The sequence below is a fragment of the Marmota marmota genome, unplaced genomic scaffold (genome assembly GCF_001458135.2).
Source record: "Marmota marmota marmota unplaced genomic scaffold, marMar, whole genome shotgun sequence".
Lineage (NCBI taxonomy): Eukaryota > Metazoa > Chordata > Mammalia > Rodentia > Sciuridae > Marmota > Marmota marmota.
Window position 1 is genome coordinate 12,140,983 of NW_026000082.1, and position 18,488 is coordinate 12,159,470.

The following is an 18,488-nucleotide window of genomic DNA, read 5'->3' on the forward strand; positions in this document are numbered from 1 at the left end:
ATCCTTTCCTTAAAGTACAAAAAACAATAGGGTAAAAGATGAAAAAGCACTTCCAAAAAGGAGTTTATCCACATTTCCTGTAAGATTAGGTAGGTATTCAACACTGTTAGTTATTAGGAATATAAAAATTAAATACAGTGAGATAGAACTAAATAACCATCAGATGGGCCAAAAAGATTGATAACATGTTAAAGATGCAGAAAAATTAAAATACGATTGCTGAAAGGAGTAAAAAATTGTCAATATCTGCTAAAACTCAGCATGTACCTACTCTAGGACCTATCAGTTGCACAAATTGGTATATGCCCAAGAGAAATGAGAGAATATACTCTCCAAAAATCATGTTTACAAGGATGGTTATAACAGAGTTTTTCGTAATCATCCTAAATTGGATACAAATCAAATGTCCATCAACAGTAGAAGGGATAAATAAATTATGCTATAATTTTGTAATCAATGTGACATAGAAACCAAAAGAACAAATAACTGCTTTATTTAACAACATGAAGGAAGCTCATAGGCATGTTAAGCAAAAGAAGTCAGACACAATGGAATATGTACCATGATTGTATTTTATGCTTTTCAAGAACAGGTGAAAGTGGTACTGGGGAAGAAAGAAGCATATTGTCTTTGTATGAGTAAGACTGGTGCTATAAGTGTCTATCTGACTTGGGTTATGTGTTTGTGTACATATAAAACTTCACTGAACCACATATGTGAGTCTCATGTACTTTCATATATGTTATGTTTTAACAAGTACATAAAAATTGTTAGGACCACAAGGAGAAATGGACAAATCCACAATCAACAAGATTTTTTACATACCTCTTAGTTATTGATAGAACTGAGATTTTAGAAATCATTAAGGATATAGAATATTTGAAGGGCTAAATCAACAAACTTGGTCTAGTGTATACATAAGGCACATTGCACCTGCCCACTGAAGAACATGTATTCTTTTCAAGTTCATGTTGAATGTTTACACATCTGACCATATGTTAGTTCATAAAGCAAATCTCGACAAATTTCAAAGGATTAAAATAGAGTATGTTTGTCTATAAGGCAATTAAGGTGGAGATAAATTTGAGACTTACAGCATTCCATATGTTTTGAAATTAAGAAATACACTTTAAAATCACAGGTCAAAGAAGAAACCATAGATAGATATCAGAAAAATATTTTTCAATGAATGGTAATAAGTACATGTTGCAACTTGTGAGATAAAGCTCAGGCCATACTTAGAGGGGAACTGATATCTTTAAATCCATATATTAGAAAAGGAGAAAGACTACAGGCTTGGGTTGTGGCTCAGTGGCAGAGCGCTTGCCTGGCATGTGTGAGGCCCTGGGTTCGCTCCTACACACCACATAAATATAAGCAAATAAATAAATAAATAAATAAAAAGGTATTGTGTCCATCTACAACTAAAAAAAATTTTAAAAAAGGAAATAAATAAAAAGGAGAAAGACTGGATGTGAGTGAGCTAAGTATCATCTCAAAAAACTAGAATACAGGTTTACTCACTTCAATCTCCACCATGTCTTTACCTTCACAATACACATGCTGTCATGTATAATAATAACCAATGTACTTTCTCCTTTCCAGTGGTCTGAATTCCTTGGGTTCAGAGATCATGTCTTATTCTTTTTTTTTTTTTCAGTTGTAGATGGACAGAATACCTTTATTTTGTTTTATTTTTATGTGGTGCTGGGGATAGAACCCAGTGCCTCATGCATGCTAGGCAAGTGCTTTACAACTGAGCCACTACCCCAGCCCAGTCCTATCTTTTTTTTTTTCTTTTTTCTTTTTTGGTGCTGGGGATAGAACCCAGGCCCTTGTGCATGCAAGGCAAGCACTCTACCAACTGAGCTATATGCCCAGCCCTCATGTCTTATTCTCTATGTCCCTAGCACTGCGAAAGTACTTTGCACCTAATATTTGTTCAAACTGCGATGAACTCATCATCACTGTCTTAGAGTTGTTATTAACTCAGGGTTTATCAGACTTAGTGTTTACAAAAGCTGGGGGGGTGATGAGATGATAAGCTGACCCCGTAGGGGACGCAGCAAAGTGGGGAGCAGATTCCTCATCTAAATGGATGCCTGCTGCTGCTGTTGCCTCTAATTGACTGTTGCTATGGGAGACCCAGTGTGTCCACATCTCTCCATTTGTTCATAAGGCAGAAATTTGGATTTTTGATATGAAATATCCATTTTAAAATGTTGGCAATTAATTAATTTTTTAAAATGCAGCAAGTGCCAAACCAATCTCCACAGTCCTGTGGCTGCCAGTTTTCAACCCCTGTTTCATTTCACACCTTACGAGGTGGGAATAGGCTTTCTATCTAACCATCCCAGCCGACAGACTCTTGAGCAGCCTCTTCCATCAAGCATCTTTCCGTCTGAAGAGAAGGGTCCTCCTAACTGCTTCCTCGTTGGCTTTCCCAGTCATATCTGTAAGAAGTTTGCAGGGTTTTTAAAAGCCGCCTTTGTAGTTGGTTGTTCATCCCAGCTGAATCAGACATGTGCTCGCAGAGGTTTTTTTCCCCTCCTTTGGTTGTAACATTCTTAATGATGCATTCTGACTTTTTCACTCTGTTTTCTACACACTTGTCACCACTTCTGCTTTTGGATTTTCATGCTGGAAAATCTGAAGCTTACATGGAAGATTGATTTTTAATGCCCCCCTTGCGTTGTTTTTCTGCTATAACATTTGCATGCAATTATGACTTTTTAAAAATAGGAGACCACGGCGTTTGAAAAAAAAAGAAGCTTCTGGGCGGATGAGCAAATGGAAAGGCCGGCCTTTAATTTTGTTAACATCCCAATTACATCCTGGTAACCCTTGTGACGATTTCTGTCCCTTGTAAAGCAACGCCTGGTTTTAGTTCCAGGGATAGGGACCAAGCCTGACTCACTCAGACCTTGCTTGGTCATGGAAGAGTTGATTGGAAGGCTCGTGTTTTCCACTGGCCAGCAGAGGTCACTATTTCAAAGTTGTTAGAGGAAAAATTGTCCACTACTGTGTGTGGGAAGTTTTATTCACAGTACTGGTAGGGGATTAATTTAATTCATATTTTTTCTGTCTTCCAAGTGCTCTACAAAAAAATGAGTCATTTGCATATGTTATGTTAAAAAGTGCTGATGTCCCGAGTAGGTTTCTGTAGATAGTTGCTCATGGAGTGACAGTAGCTATCATTTATTGAGCACCTGCTAAGGGCTGGACTTGTGCACCACACTCTGCACACATTATTTTTAAGAGCCAGCATTCTTTAAGAGGAACCTAAGGGGAAGAGAAGTGAAATGATTTGCCTAGGGACACAGTTAATGGAAATGGATTCAGAGGCAGGGAGATGTTTTTAAAATCAAGCTCTTAAGTGTTTGGGGAGCGTGTTTTTATCCCAAAGAAGGAATATTTTAGTAGCGCAAAACAACAGTCACCAAAGATCTATGAGAGAACTGTGTATTCTCAAAGCCAAACCTTAGAAATAGTCGTGTGTCCCCCCCCATAAAACTTGTCTGCCCTCTGCCTGAAAAAGCTGGGCTTGGCTTCTTAGGCCTTCTTGGAAGTGTGGCGCTCTGTCAGGCTCTGGGAGATAATGCACTGTCTCCAAAAATGTTGCCCTTAAGACTTAACTCATTTTAGTAGAAGACTTATTAGTTCAGTTTTGGAGACCAACTAAAAATTTCCAACTCTGAAAAGGAGTAGTTTGTATCTGAAAGGATAGCTCTCAGTGGACTTTTATTTATTCAAGTTTTGAGATTCACCACTGGGCTTTCCCACAAAGCTGGGACATCTGAGAGGACAGCTGTGTACCTCACTGGGTAGCGAGTGGTCAGTTTGACCCTCCTCACTGAGAGCAGAAAGGAAAGGTTTTGCATTTAGGGGTGCTATAAAAAAGAACATTTGACTCAGGATTCTCACAAATTGGCCTGGTGAACTGTTGCTGCCTGTTGTTCTTATTTCTAAATTTTTAGGGTTTTGTGGTTGCTATTAGCCATTGTAATTATGATTGGAATAGTTAACTAATAAGACAAAGCTGGCTGATTTTTATTGTCAGTAAATATTTAGCAAGTTTACACAGGGATAGCAAGTAGCTACAGTAGCAGTACTTGCCCCTGGAGCAAATGGCCTTATAAACGATACACTTGTACCTGGATTTTAATCAGAGGCAGCGTGAAATACCTAAAGGACACAGGCTTAGCATTCATTTGTTCATCCATCCTATCTGTAAACATGCATTGAGCATCTACCGCATGCTCCTACCGCATGCTCGGCACTGTTCTGGGCGCTGAGAGCATAATAGGAACAAGACAAATGGGTTTATCCTTCCAGTGGGCAGTGATGGGTGATGAACATAACAAAAAGTGGTGGTGAATGTTCTGAAGAACTAGTGGAGAGTGGAGTGGGGTTTTGTGTTAGACAGGGTAGTCAGGGAACTTCTCCCTGATGAAAGGATATGTAGTCAGCGGCCTGAAGGAGGTAAGGAGAGAACCTGTGGATATCTGTGGGGAGAGAAAGGCCCCAAGGCAGGAGCTTGCCGGATGACTTCAAGGGTCACCAACAAGGGTAAGGGCACTGCACTGGGGCCCAGTGGGTGAGGGGTGCATAGTGAGGTCAGGTGCCTGGGGGGTTGGGACCAGACCTCATCAGGCCAGTAACTCTGAAAGGACTTTGCTCTCACTAAATCAGGAGGAGCCACTGCAAGTCCTGAGCAAAGAAGTAACATGGTAGGGTGTCTTGTTTTAAAAAGTCAAGTCTGGCTCTTGTATGGAAAGTAGATTGGGAATGGGGGGGGGAGGTGGCAGGAAAGAATGAAGGCTGGGAGACTCCTTTGGAGGCCACTGGTATAAACCAGCAGAGGATGGTAGCTAGGACCAGAGCTATGGCCGTGAAAGTTCTGCTGATGGACTTGTAAGGGTATGAAAGAAATAGAATCATTAGTACTGACTTCAAGGTTTTTGACCTAAGTGGCTAGTAGAATGGAATTGCCACTTGCCGAGATGGGGGAACAGGTTTATGGGGTGGGGTGGGGAGCCCGAATGGATGAGTTAAGTTTGGTTGCATATAACTGAAAATTAAAAGGAAAAAAAAAAGAGGTAGATCAAGTAGTAGCAATTTGATTTTATTTTTTCCTCACATAAAAGATGCAGAAATAGACTGTCCAGCGCTGCTCTGGTGACTCCCTGAGGTTATCAGGAATTCAGGGCTCCATTCCAGATAATCAGAAGAAAGAAGTAGAATGGGGCATTCCTCCCTTCCTGAAAGTCTACACACCTATGCTTATATCTCATTGGCTAAAATGTAGTCACATGGCCATATCTGGTCGGGGGTGTGTGTGTGTCTGGGAAAGGCCTTTTAGGGATTGTGTGTAATCCATTAATAAAGCTGTTTTTTTCAGTTACTGGAGGAAAAGGAAAGAAAGGATGTCCAGGAGGGCTGCTAGCAGTCTCTTTCCTTGAGTTCAGTTTTGGAAGAATTGAGTTCTAGTCTTACCTCTGGCACTATCTAGCCCTGTGAACTTGAGCTAGGATTCCATATCACTAAACCTCCATTTCAACTGCAAGACCAAAGAACTGGACTGAATAATTTTTAAGTTGTCTTCTAACTGTAACATTGTGTGAATTGAATTCGGTACACAAGAAGGTAAATATGGGTTTCGTAAAAGAAAGTCTTTGAACAGAAGATTATACAAGAAGATGTCTATCAAATGTTTAAAGCTGATTTTGTAATTGTGAAGCCAGATTTAAAGTTAGATAGTCAGTGTAGTTAGGTAAATCGGGTCTAATATCGAGTGAAATCTAAAATGGAGGCCATGTTGAGAATGAGTTTCCGGAAAAGTTGAGCAACTCTTGGAATGTTAACGAAGCCCAGGAAACAGCCCTCAACAGGTTTGAAGATAGCCCATCCCAAAGAAATGTTAATGAAGCCCAGGAAACAGCCCCCAACAGATTTGAAGATAGCCCATCCCAAAGAAATGTTAATGAACAGCAAACTTGACTGGTAAGTGCCTGTATTACTTCTTTGGCCCACCTGTGTCCCAACCCTTCGGACCTTCCCACCTACATTCCATCACCAAAAACTATAAAAAGGGGAACATATTTGCCCTTCAATGCCCTTCAGTGGATTCCACCTCTTGGGTCCCCTTCTTCCTCCTGGAGAAATCCTTTAATAAACTTCTAATTTTCCACTCTGACCTTGCCTCAGCGTGCTTCCCTGGTGTTATTCTTCAACATTGGGGAAGCAAGGACTCACCGGTCAACAGCAGTAACAATTGGAAGATTCATTTCAAAATGACTTATGAAGTCAGCTTCATTCTTCAGTTTTTTAGAGTGCTTTCTGCATATAAGTCTAGAAGACTTTCTTATGTGCCTGAAAAGAAGCATATGAATCTATATAATATTTTTATGAACTTGCTATTTATTTGGTAGGGAAAAATTAATAAAAATTTGAATAATCAGCTGTTCTGTTTTTGCTCATGGATGCATTGTTTGACCTCATTTTCTAACTTTTTGACCTGTTGAATCCACAAACCACTAAACATCCGTGATACACAGATGAAGTCCCTGCCTTCAAGGACTCTATAGCTTCTTATTGGGAATACAGTAAATCCACAAATAAGTGTGTAACAATATGACAGAAAATAAGTGCTCTGAGAGGGACGGTGAGTATGGTGGTCTCAGGAGACAGTAAGATAGGGGCTCTGTATGTTTGGTGTTTGATTGGGATGGAGCATGCCTTTGGAGACCTGGACAGACTGGGATGAGAGTGGCCAGCTGGGAAGGCCTTCTATACAGAAGGAGAGGAAGGGTCCAGTTCAGCTGAAGGTAAGGTGTGGTGACAATGGAAAGATGGTGGCATTTGGGGTCAGGTAGACCTAAGGCTGAACCCTGAATCTTCCACTTGCCCTCTTTGAGACCTCAGGCAAGTCAGTTAACATCCTGGGATCTCATTTCTAGCATCTATAGTAGGACAGCATTCCCTCTTCATAGGATTGCTGTCTGTTGAATGTGTATATGTAGTCACGTGTGCCAGAACACCTCCCAGGGCATGGTACTGAGTGCTTCCTCAGCAGGCCCCTTCTATACGGATAACCCACATTGTCCCTCACAATTTTGCAAGCTGTCAAAATCTTATTGTCTTCATTAACAGCATTTGATGTGCATTTTCTATTAAGTCTGATTCTGTTGAAAACCAATTAAAATTTGTATAGAAAAGCAATTGCATGTGATGAACAGGAGGAAGGGGTCTAACTTAGGAGTCTGGTAATTGTGACATCTTCTTTGCTTCTGGAAACCACTACTAAAGACAAAGAATGCCTTGGGCCACCCAGGGGAAGTTCCAAACTCTAAAGCCACTGTTCTTCCAGACACCCAGCCTCTCATGTCCCTTTATCCCCATCACCCAGGCGTGTCCAGTTTGTTTCCTAAGTAAAGCAGCCTTCTAGCCCCTTCTGCCCATCCCCACAGCTCTGACACCAAGTCCAGACCCCTCAGCAGCTCTCTTTTGGACTTCTGCCTCTTCTTCCAGCATCTACTCTTGCCTCTTTCTCAGTTGGTTCTCCACACGACAGTTGACAGACTGTTTTTAGAACAGATCTGATCATGTCCCTCTCCCTGAAATCCTTCAGTGCCTTCAGGACCCAGCACGCACATTCCCTTCCCCAGTCTCCTTTGGTGCCCTCCTGTCCCTCACTCTGCAGCTCCAGTCACACTGCCTGGAAGGGAACTCAGTTCCTGAGTTTCTGAGTTTTTCTGCGTACTGTTATCTGGTGGAAGCTTTTCCTCAGCTCAGCAACCAATAGCTTCTCATCCTCTTTGGTTCTTGTTTAGCCATCACCTCCACAGGAAAGCTTCCTTGGCCCTCGAAATCTCCCTTCCCACTTCACATCCTCTCAGCATGGAGTCTTTCTCCCTAATGGTCTGGGCCTTGTGTCATGCATCCATTTGTATAATTCCAGTGGTCAGAAGCTCTGTGAGTCTCAGGCAGCAATATCATTGGATGAGAATGTAGAGTGCTCTGGAAGGCCGAACTTGGTGCTTCCTTCTTACACTCTTAGCCATTGTCTTCTGACCACTCTAAGGAGGTTTTGTGGGCCTACACATCTCCTTCAAGACTTCAAGAACTCCTTTGTGCTGGGTATGGTGATGGATGCCTGTGATCCCAGTGACTCCGGAGGCTGAGGCAGGAAGATCACAAGTTCAAGACAACTTAGTGAGACTCTGTCTCAAAATACAAAATAAAAGGGCTGGGGATGTAGCTCAGTAGTAGAGCACCTCTAGGTTCAATTCCCAGCATATATTGTGCATATACATGTGCATGTCGCGAGCGCGCGCGGGCACACACACACACACACAAAGAGTATCCTTCCACTGAATTGCCTTTGTAATGTTGACAAAAATCTTGTGGCCAATATGTGGATCTATCTATGGACTCACTATTTCATTGGTTTATGTATATATCTTTTTGCCAACACCACACTGTCATGATGATATAGCTTTACAGTGGGTTTTAAAAGCAGGTTGGGAGTCCTCTAGCTTGTTGCTTTAAATGGCTATTCTAGTTCCTTTGCTTTTTAGAATTGGGTTATTATTTCTTTAAAAAAATCCTACTGGGATTTTGATTGAAGTTGTATTAAATCTACAGGCAAATTTAAGGTGAATTGACATCTTAAGAAATTATATTAATTATTATTAATTAAATGTTATAATAATAACATTTAGTCTTTCAAACTATGAACCTGGTATATCATTGCATTTATTTAGGCCTTTTTAGTTTCATTCTTTAGTGTTTTGTAGTTCTCAGCATACAGGTTCTGTACATATTTTGTTAGATTTGCATCTAAGAATTTTTCAGTGCAATGGTAATAAATGCTATGGATTTTTAAATATTAAATTTGTGTCCTGAAACTTTGGTAAACTCATCTATTACTTCTAGGAGGTTTTTGTTTTGTTTTTGAGTATAGAGATTACATGGAATTTTCTTTTTTTTTAAACATTGTTTTAGTTATCAATGGACATTTATTTTTTTAACTTATTTGTACGTGGTGCTGAGGATCGAACCCAGTCCCTCACGCATGCAGGGCAAGCACTCTGCCACTGAGCTACAGCCCTTCCGTGGGATTTTCTTTGTAGACAATCATGTCACCAGCCAATAGAGAGTTTTATTTCTTCCTTTTCAGCCTGTATATTTTTTATTCTTTTTCTTACCTTACTGAAGTTGCTAGAACTTCCAGGATGCTATTGAATCAGAATATGAAACAGATATCCTTAACTTGTTTTTGATCCTGGGGAAAGCATTCAGAGGTCTTTATACTAAATGTAGAGGTGACTATGTGATGTTAGCTGTAGGTTTTGGTGTTTTTGTTGTTTGGTTGGTTTTGTACAAAAGGATATGCTTTATTTGGTTGAGAAAGTTTCCTTCTATTCCTCATTTAAATTGGTTCTTATTCTCATATAAATTTTTATTTAAAACATCCTTGGTGGTCCTTTGTGACCATTCCATATTGGAATTCTCTAGCGTTTTGTCTTTAAAAGTTGTTGTAAGATGAATACTAGAAATAGTGCAAGAAATAGGTTGGGTACTTCATTAATAATCAATCATCATCTTTGTTTTTCTGGTTGATTTATATTTTCTACCTTTTCACTGAGTCTCTCTGGAAGCCCTGATAGGTCAGATATCTTTATTTGACAGGTGTGGTATTCAGGATCCAGGGATGGTGACTTGTTCGTGTCCCTCAGCCTGACAGCACCAGGGCCATAACCTTGAAAGAAGCCATTCTATGGAATTTCCAAATGAATGTTTTACAGCACCCATCCAAGATTTTCTATATATTCTAGATATTAGACCCCTATCAGATGTGTGATTTGTAAATATTTTCTCTCATTTTGTGTGTGTGTGTGTGTGTGTGTGTATGTTTAAGGTGAGTCCTTGCTATGTTGCCCAGGCTGGTCTTGAATCCCTGGGCTTAAGCAATTCTTCTCAGCCTCCTGAGTAGCTGGGAGTACAGGTGTGCACAACAACACCCAGCTAGGTTGTCTTTTCACTGCTTTGATAATGTCTTTAATGCAGAAAAGTTTTCATATTTGTTGAAATCCAATTTATCTATTTTTTCTTCTGTTGCTCATGTTTTTGGTGCCATCAAAGAATTCATTGCCAGATCTGAACTCAAGAAGATTTACCCATAAGTTTTCTTCTGAGTGTTTTATTGTTTTTACTCTTATATTTAGATCATCAGTCCATTCTGAATTATTCTTTGTATATGGTATGAGATAGGGGAGTCTAACTTCATTGTTTTGCCTGTGGATATCTAGTTTTCCCACTGTCATTTGTTGAAAAGCCTGCTCTTTCCTCAGCAAGGGGTTTTGGCATTCTTATTGAAAATCAGTTGGCCACAGATGTATGGGAGCCAGGCACTTTTAACTGTGAGAACTTTGGCAAATCACTTAATTTTGTACTTTTACTTTCTTACCTATAAAATTGGGGCAGTCACCTCTTTATCTCAGTGGTCTTGTCTGGATTAAATGAGATCACATATGGGAGGATCATAGTATCTGGCACAATGAATGTAAAGTTGGGCCTTGCTACAAGAAAGAGTATCAGAGTAAACAGTATGACATCCATCGCCTCCATTCCTTTTTCTTCTGTCTCCAGGGTGCAGGAGACCTGAGACAGAAATACCTATTTTTACCTCAGCTATTTGCCCAACAGTATACTTATATTGAACTGGAAGTCAATACTACCCCCCGGCAGCTTTGGGCTCCTCATGCTTCTCAGTCAACAGGCTAAGAAGGGAGTTTTGGTATTGGTGGGGGAGATTGATTTAGATTACCAATGGGAGATTGGACTACTCTCCACAATGGAGGGAAGGAAGAGTATGCCTAGAATGCAGGAGATCCTGTAGGCATCTCTTGGTATGACCATGTCCTGTTATTAAGGTTAGTTGGGAACTATAATAACCCAATCCAGGTGGGACCAAGGTGTAGGTTACCCTCCAGGTAAGTAACCAAGACCTGCTGAGGTGCTTACTGAAGGCAGGGTGTGTGTGTGTGTGTGTGTGTGTGTGTGTGTCTGGAGGAGATGGGCCAGTAGGGGCATGCCCTAGAAGGGTGCATCCGCCCTGCAGCCCCCTCTCTTTCTTTCTCTCTCCTCACCCACCCCCTCCTTCTCTTTCCCTCCTTACTGCCATGAGGGGAGCTGCTTTCCTCTGCTGGGCCCTTCCCCCATGATGTGCTGCCGCACCTTGGGCCTAGAGCAACGGAGTTGGCTGTTTATGAACTAAGACCTCTGAAACAGTGAGCCAAAATAAACTTTTCCTCTTCTAAGTTGTTTTTGTTGAGTATCTTGGTTGCAAAAGCTGACTAAAACACCCCTGGACAAAGATGGCGAGAGGAAGCACTTACATAGAAATGCAGGCAAGCAAAGAAAGTAGTGATCACTCTTTGGTAACTGATCCAATAATTCAGCAAACATTTGCCTCATCCTGACTTTGTGCAAAAATATCTGCTAGGAGCACTCCCAGCTCACTGTTTACCAACTGTGATTAGAGCCTGGAGCCCCGCCCCGTGCCCCTTTGCTATGCACCACGCTTCACGGTGCTCTTACACTGATGGGTGCTACACGCGACGGGTGCTTCTTAGGCAGAACCAATGTGTGCGGGCCACCATATCTGTGCCACTCGCCCAAAAGACGCGCCCACAATTGGCCAGCTGGGCCGCGCACTTAGACTGCCTGCCTCTGGGCTCTCCCCACGGTCGTGCAGGGACGGCTGGTTGGTGCCTGGCGCCCACCTTGTCTCTGGTGCTGCCATCTGTCCTGGGTGTGCCTTTGCCCCAGTGCCTGCTGGAAGTGCCCTCCCGCACACCCGTCCCTGTGCTCCCATAAGCCACCTGCTTGGTTCCAAGCGCCTGCCATGCCCTTCCACGGCTAAGACACTGGTTCCTCCATCTGCCACTCCTTGCTCCACTCCTGGGATGCTCTGGGTAGATCAGTGTCCTTGGTTGTGCCCCAGGGAGGAGCCACCATCCCTGCTCAGCAGAAGGATTTCTTGCAGGAACTGTGGAGCCCGCTGTTCCCTCGAAGGTGTCCCTGACCTCCTCCAGGCCTGTCCACTGGGTCTGGAGGGGAGAGGAGCACCTGGCAGGCCCCACCAGCCCTCAGTGGCTTTCCCACAGCCAGGTGGCAGTGCAGGAACGTCCCTGTGGCTTGCTTCCCGTTCTCGGGAAGCATGCGCACCACCACAGATCAGGGTGAGCAGCGTGGCCAGGTGAGAAGCCTCTTCCCCTTCTTAGAAACCCTGGTTGGGGTGAGACCCTGCAGGGACTCTTGGGAGCTTATTGGTGGGATGTGTCCCAGGTCCCTCCCTCTTCCCCCAGGCGCCTACAGAATGTGACTGGAGTGACTGCAGGGTCCTTTGGGGTGAGGGCGTGGCAGGTTGGTCTCCTGCTTGTGGTTTGGTGTTGCAGGGTGGAAGTGTGGGGAGCCCATGCCTTTGGGCACTGGACCCGCTGTCATGCTGTCCCCGGGCGCTGCTCCATCGCACTCCTTGGTGCCCCAGTCGGTGCTGCCGCTCGGGCCATCCTCGGGCTGTGGTCCCCATGCCTGAGACCTGGCTGTCCATCGGGCCCTGTCCTGCTCTCTCTGCTTCACAGGGCCCCAGCCACAAGAAGCAAAGGGTGGTCCATACACTGTGTGTGTCTGGGTGTGCTCTTCCCATTCACCAAAAGTAACAAAACTCCCCACAGGACGCAGCCGTCCAGTCCTCTGAAGCAGCACTCTGAGTCTTTTCTGCTGTCACCTCTGTGAGGGACATGGGTGCGCCTTCCTGTTTCTGCTCCCCAAGGTTCAGCATGTTGCTCCCACACTCCTGCCACAGGGGCTGCTGGGGCCAAGCTAGTTAGACACGCCTGGGCCTGGGCTTCTGGCCTCTGGGCCTGGGCCCTCTGGTAGTTGGGAACGTGAGCAGCCGGAGAGTCAGAATGCCCGAGACGGTGCAGGGCCAGGCTGAGGCTGGCTAGTGGAGGCCTTGGCAGCAAGGTGGGTGGGTCAGGGAGCCGGGGTGTGGGGGTTAGGACTAACAGACCCAGCCCTGTGTGGGCTGGACTGGCCCCAGAGAGCCGGGCTTTCCAGTGTCCAGGCTCCTAGGAAGGGCAGTGGGTCCCCGCAAGAAGGCAGCTCCCTATCCTTCCCCCACACACGTCCCAGGAGCCCTGGGTTAGGACCTGGATGTGCTCCCAGTGCAGAAGCAGAGGTGGGCAGAGGGCTGGAGAGGGGGCCCCATCTGAGTTCTGATCCCTGTCCCTCCTGGAGCCCCCGAGCAGACAGCATGGAACCCTCTTTATACTACATCCCCACACCCGCCGCCAGCCAACAGGGGCGGTTGCTCGGGGTGTCTCTTTGCCTCCCTCCTCTGTGGCTCTGCCCGGCCCCTGTTTCTGCCTTGGCCTGTTGCCCAGGGAGCCTTGGTGGGGAGTGCTGTGGCTCCCGCTCTCTGTGCAGCCTCTACCAGGGCCTGCAGATCCACTGCCCATCTGTACCCCTGCTGATTTGGCTTCCCCTTGACCACATGTGGCCAGCCTTGGTGAGGAACATGGACGTCAGACACAGTCCACGGGGAAGCCAGCCACCTCCCCAGATCACCTAAGTCACCCAGGACTGGACCACGCATCCTGGTAAATGCTGCCACCTTGGGGTCGTCACTGATGTCACCCCTTTGTTCGGCATCCTCTGTGAAATAGTTGCGCAGTCAGGCCCGGCAGCCCCATAGCACTGAACAGTACCCAGCAAAGGAGAGGGTGCTGAAGGCCCACCACAGCAGTGCCCTGGGGAAAGAAGGTGGCCCACAGACCCACAGCCAGGCCACACCTCCTTTCTCCCCCATGCCTCGCGAAGTGGCACGGGACCGTCATAGTGTGCCCAGCCAAGACGCTTCCGGCCAGGCAGGGTGGCAGCATGCTATCTAGGAGCACAGACTCCCCTGGGTGCCCCTTGCCCAGTCCCCACCCTCCCAGACATCCCTCTGCTTGGGTCACTTGCTCGTTGGAAAGGGCCTGTGTGGAGGTTGAAATGCCATTCTTTTCTCTTGAGTCCAGATCTTCCCTGACCAGGCCCAGAAGGTGTGCTCGGGAGTTCTCAGTGCACCTGTGCATCTGGGTGTATGAAATGGGGAGGGTCTGTCACCCAGGTCTATCTCTTGGCCCAAGACCACAGTCCTGTCTTCTGTTTGCAAATCTCATCCGCTCTGTTTTCTCTGAAGTTGGTGTCGTGAGCCCATGAGGGCCTGCTCAGGTGCAGTTGGTGTCAGTGGGTGACCTGGTCAGCATTCCTAGTTTGGCATGGCTGGTGCTGGTTGTCAGCAGGCACTGAGTCAGTGGAGAGCCAGGCCAGCAGGGACCTGGATAGGCCAGGCCAGCAGCCCGTCCCAGAGGCCAGGAAACAGGTCAGGGGTGTCTTCCACTTGCAGAGGTGTGCCCAGACACCACTGCCGGGCAGACGGGCAAGACAGCAACCCCACATTGTGGCTGGTGGTCGTGTGGTTGAGGAGGCCCGAGTGGCCAGCAGAGCTGTGTTTCATTTCCCCTGAGTCGATTTCTGTCTTGTGAGCTCGTGTGAAAAAGGTTCAAGTCCAGGAGCGCTGTGCCACTCCTGTCAACAGTGGTGAGTGGTTTTATGACGTAGTCCCCTTAGTCAAGTAAGATGACCTTCAGCAGCAAACTAAATGACTTAATTGGAAAAACATAAAATCCGGCCTTATTTCCAAGGATTTCCGTAAGCAGTCTCTCTAGGAGAACCTCCGCGGCGAGGGAGTGTGGAAGCCGACGGAGACAGCTGGACTGTTGGTAGGATGCATCAGTTCCTGGTGGTCCACCTCTTGTGTTCAGTTCTTACCCAGAAACAAAGACCAAAGAAGGCCAGTCTCTCATTTGACTCCGTATTTTTAATCTGCCTGTTTTAAAACTCGCCGTCTGTAGTGCACTCACTGTGAGGACCCTCTTGACAGTCCAAGTGATTGTGACCAGTGATCACTCCTGTGTCCTCTGCTCTTCTAAGAAACGGTATGAGTTATTGCTCAGCAATAATCCTGTTGTTAGGAGTTAGCAACATGTCTGGTTTCCCGATAGCATTATTATGTTCTATATTTTTGTTTACTGTATATTTTGTGTGGTTTTATTTGGTATTTATTTGTGTTTTGAGGTCTTGCAATGTTTTTGTGTTTCCGATGCTAATAACTAAAGTTTGTAAGACTGTAGAATGCAAAACTTTGACATGTTAAACTGTCTTATTAGAGGAAAATAAATCTGATTAAGAGTCCAAAAAAAAAAATATCTGCTAGGTTTTGGAGATACATATGCAAAAGGCCACTCCCTGCCCTCCCATAGCTCAGTCTAGAGGTAGATTGTTAAATAGGCACTTAGAAAACAGTGTGAGGGGCTGGGGATGTGGCTCAAGCAGTAGCGCGCTTGCCTGGCACACGTGCGGCCTGGGTTCGATCCTCAGCACCACATATAAACAAAGATGTTGTGTCCGCCAATAACTAAAAATAAATAAATATTAAAAAAAAAAGAAAACAGTGTGATATGTTCTAGATAGACTCAAGCAAATAGAGTTCTGAGAGTGTGTGAGAAGATGATTTTAGCCAGAGGATTCAGAGAAGGCTTCTGGGGGAAAAGGGACACTTGATCCGGGTATTAAATGACTTATGGGCAGGAATATGCAAGGTGGATAAGAGGGGAAAGTGTTAGCACAGGAGGCCTCAGATACACAGTTCTGAAGACAAGAATATAAGTTCTGGGTTCTAGGAGATGAAAACTATTCCCCGGTGCTTGGAACATAGATTGAGTTGAGGGTAGGGTTAGAAAACGTAGATGGCTATTGGAAGCCATTGGTACAGTACAGGGAAGTACTATGGTGAGATATATGTTTTGGAGATCAATAGGGAGACCAGAGTGTAAAATGGATAATTAATAGTAGAAAGAGGGGGAGAGAGGCAGTGAGAAGAATCAGGATAAACATGAGGATGGAGAGGAGGGGGAGTGTTAGGTGGATTATGACAAATCAGATTTGGGAGTGTGGGAGAGAAGGAGCCTAGGATATAACTTTCAGATTACTGACTTGAGGGACTTGGTCAGGGGGCCATTCACCCAGAAAGGAACACAGGTATGAGGACAAAGTAAGAGAAGAAAAAATGGTATTTAGTTTGGCAGGTGAATCCAGATGGCGTTATCCAATAGACAGACTGTCTTTGAGACTAGAATATAAAACAGTTTGAGCTGGAACATGGGTGAGTATGAAAAGCACACATTTTTGTCTAAAGTGAGAAGTGGGTTTCATTTTGCTTTGTTTTGTTCTTGACAATTAAAATGTTAATGAACTTAATTTTAATACTAAAAATACAAAGAAAAAATATAACCCATAATTCCACTGTTCAAACAACCCCTGCTGGAAGGGAAGGAGGATAGTATGTATTGTTAGAAAACACAAGCAATTTAGAAAAAGTTTAAAAAAGGAAAAGTTCAGGTCTTGCTCCATCCTTAATCACTGTAAACAATTTCATGTGTTTAAGAAAACCAAATTTCTGCTCAATCCCATATATCCCCACAGGGACCCTGCCTTATACTGTGTTTAAGAGGTTTATTGTATTGAACATATTAACCTTCTCATTGCTTTGCTGGGCCTCACAAGCCATCTGTACTGGTAGGATGGACCTGTGACTTTGCTTAGGGAAAGGCAGGTAGTGGGCTGGCCCAGGGTAGGTGTGCAGTACAGTATAACTGAATGAACTGTTGCTGCATTTGGAAATTTGGAGAGTCTCTGCCTGCAAGTCCAGTTGGTTAAGTGACTCATTCAGTAAATGTTTCCAGAGTCCAGACTAAATGTTCAGTGGTGTGTGTGTGTGTGTGTTGGGGGTGGGAGGACAGAGGACTCAGCTCCTGGCCTCACTGAAGGGCAGAACTGAAAAGATCAAAGATCTTCCAACCTTCTTACCTTTAAGGGGAAACCGAGAACTAGTATGAGGTTATGATTTGGCTAAAGCCACATGAACTGTTGGCAGTAGAGCCAGTACTGGTACCTCAGAAGAGAGAAAGAAAGAGCTAGAGAGTGCTACTGGTTAGTGGTTAGTGAGCTACTCTTGCTTCTTTCTACCTCTTTTCTCCTCCTGCCATAAAAAGTAGCAGCAATTCCCAGCTCCAAATCCTTAGACAAATCCTTAGACAGGCAAGATCCTGGAGATGCCTCATGCAGCCCTTGTTCCTATAAGAGGCCCAGATTTTGATGCTCATTCTGCCATACCCTACCACGATGCTGCCAGCCAGGCACACATCATCCCTCCTTTAAATGTAGGGGTGAGTGTAACTAAAACTCCAAGGTTGTTCTTACCATTATTCCTCTTTGTAGGCCACTACGTTTAATAAATTATAGGAAATTAAATCTTATGATTTTTGGTTCTAACATCCTGGTTTTCAAGATTCTGGGAATGCTGCTTGGTGTGTCTCATTCTACTGCAGAAGCCTATGCTGTAAATCTCACTTTTGCAGTAGTAAGAAGCTTCACATCCATTTTTCAATTTGAGACCAAGGACAAAGAGACCAGACCCAAAAAGAGTGCCAAGTCAGACACCAGCAAACTGGACAAAGCCGGAGGGTAGATGACATTAGAGACTATTTCAGGGTCCACACTGGATCCTTCAGTAGCTCTTGCAGATAGGCCAGGCCTGATGAACAATCCCATTTTACACAGGAGGAAACTGAGGCTCAGGAAGGGGATCTGAGCCATTGCTTCCAGTCACGGTGAAGGGTTTTGTTTGTTTGTTCTTTTCTTTTGGTCTGGGGATGAAATCCAGGCCTCACGCATATAAGGCAAGTGCTTTACTCACTGAGCTTTACCTTCAGCTGGGACGTCTTATTCTTTGTCCAGTGCTCTTCCTGTATGCTGGGCAGGGCCCCCTGAGACACTGCTGTATGTGCAGGAGCCCAGAAGGCAGGAGGAACTGGGTACAGGCCCCAGAGGCACTTTGAGACCCTCTTGCCTGAAGGGACTCTGACCAGTGGAAAACGCGTGCCACAAAAGCAAAACGTGATAAAGTGGGCTGTGAGGTCTGGGTTGGGTCCCAGCTTTGCTGATGACTCGCTATAAATCTCCGAGAGCGGGTTGGATTCTGCAAGAAAACTGTCAAGCACTTTAATATCTGTTACCTCTGCGTTCGCATCTATGGCGTTCTCTTTAGACCCGGGAAAAACCCGACCTGCAGAGGTGATGGATCCTGTCCGAGGCCACTGGGAGAGGCGGGGAGGAAGCCGGGTCGATCCGGGCTCCGTGGACGCTCAGCTTGCTGGCTGTCGGTATAGTGCCCAGACTCTCCCTCCCGCTGCGCCACTCCTCAGTCCAACCGGGGTCTGTGGCCAGAGAGCCGCAGACCGAGCAGGGCTCCAACCGGCCGCCGCCTGTCAAACCCTCCGCCCAGCCCCTCACCGGGCCCCGCCCAGGTCCCC

At 45.1% G+C, this 18,488-nt stretch overlaps 1 protein-coding gene and 1 long non-coding RNA gene across 2 annotated transcripts in view; one reads left to right on the top strand and one right to left on the bottom strand.

Moving 5' to 3' along the window:
• The window catches only part of Glis1 (GLIS family zinc finger 1), a 233,764-nt gene that overhangs the window by 11,009 nt on the left and 204,267 nt on the right, over positions 1-18,488 (top strand). The window lies entirely within an intron of this gene.
• Positions 1,784-18,450, bottom strand: LOC125620380. Its single transcript, XR_007352003.1, has 3 exons — positions 18,192-18,450; positions 6,256-6,372; positions 1,784-2,453 (listed from the first exon to the last, which is right to left on the bottom strand). It is a non-coding gene; the product is annotated as an uncharacterized LOC125620380 (long non-coding RNA).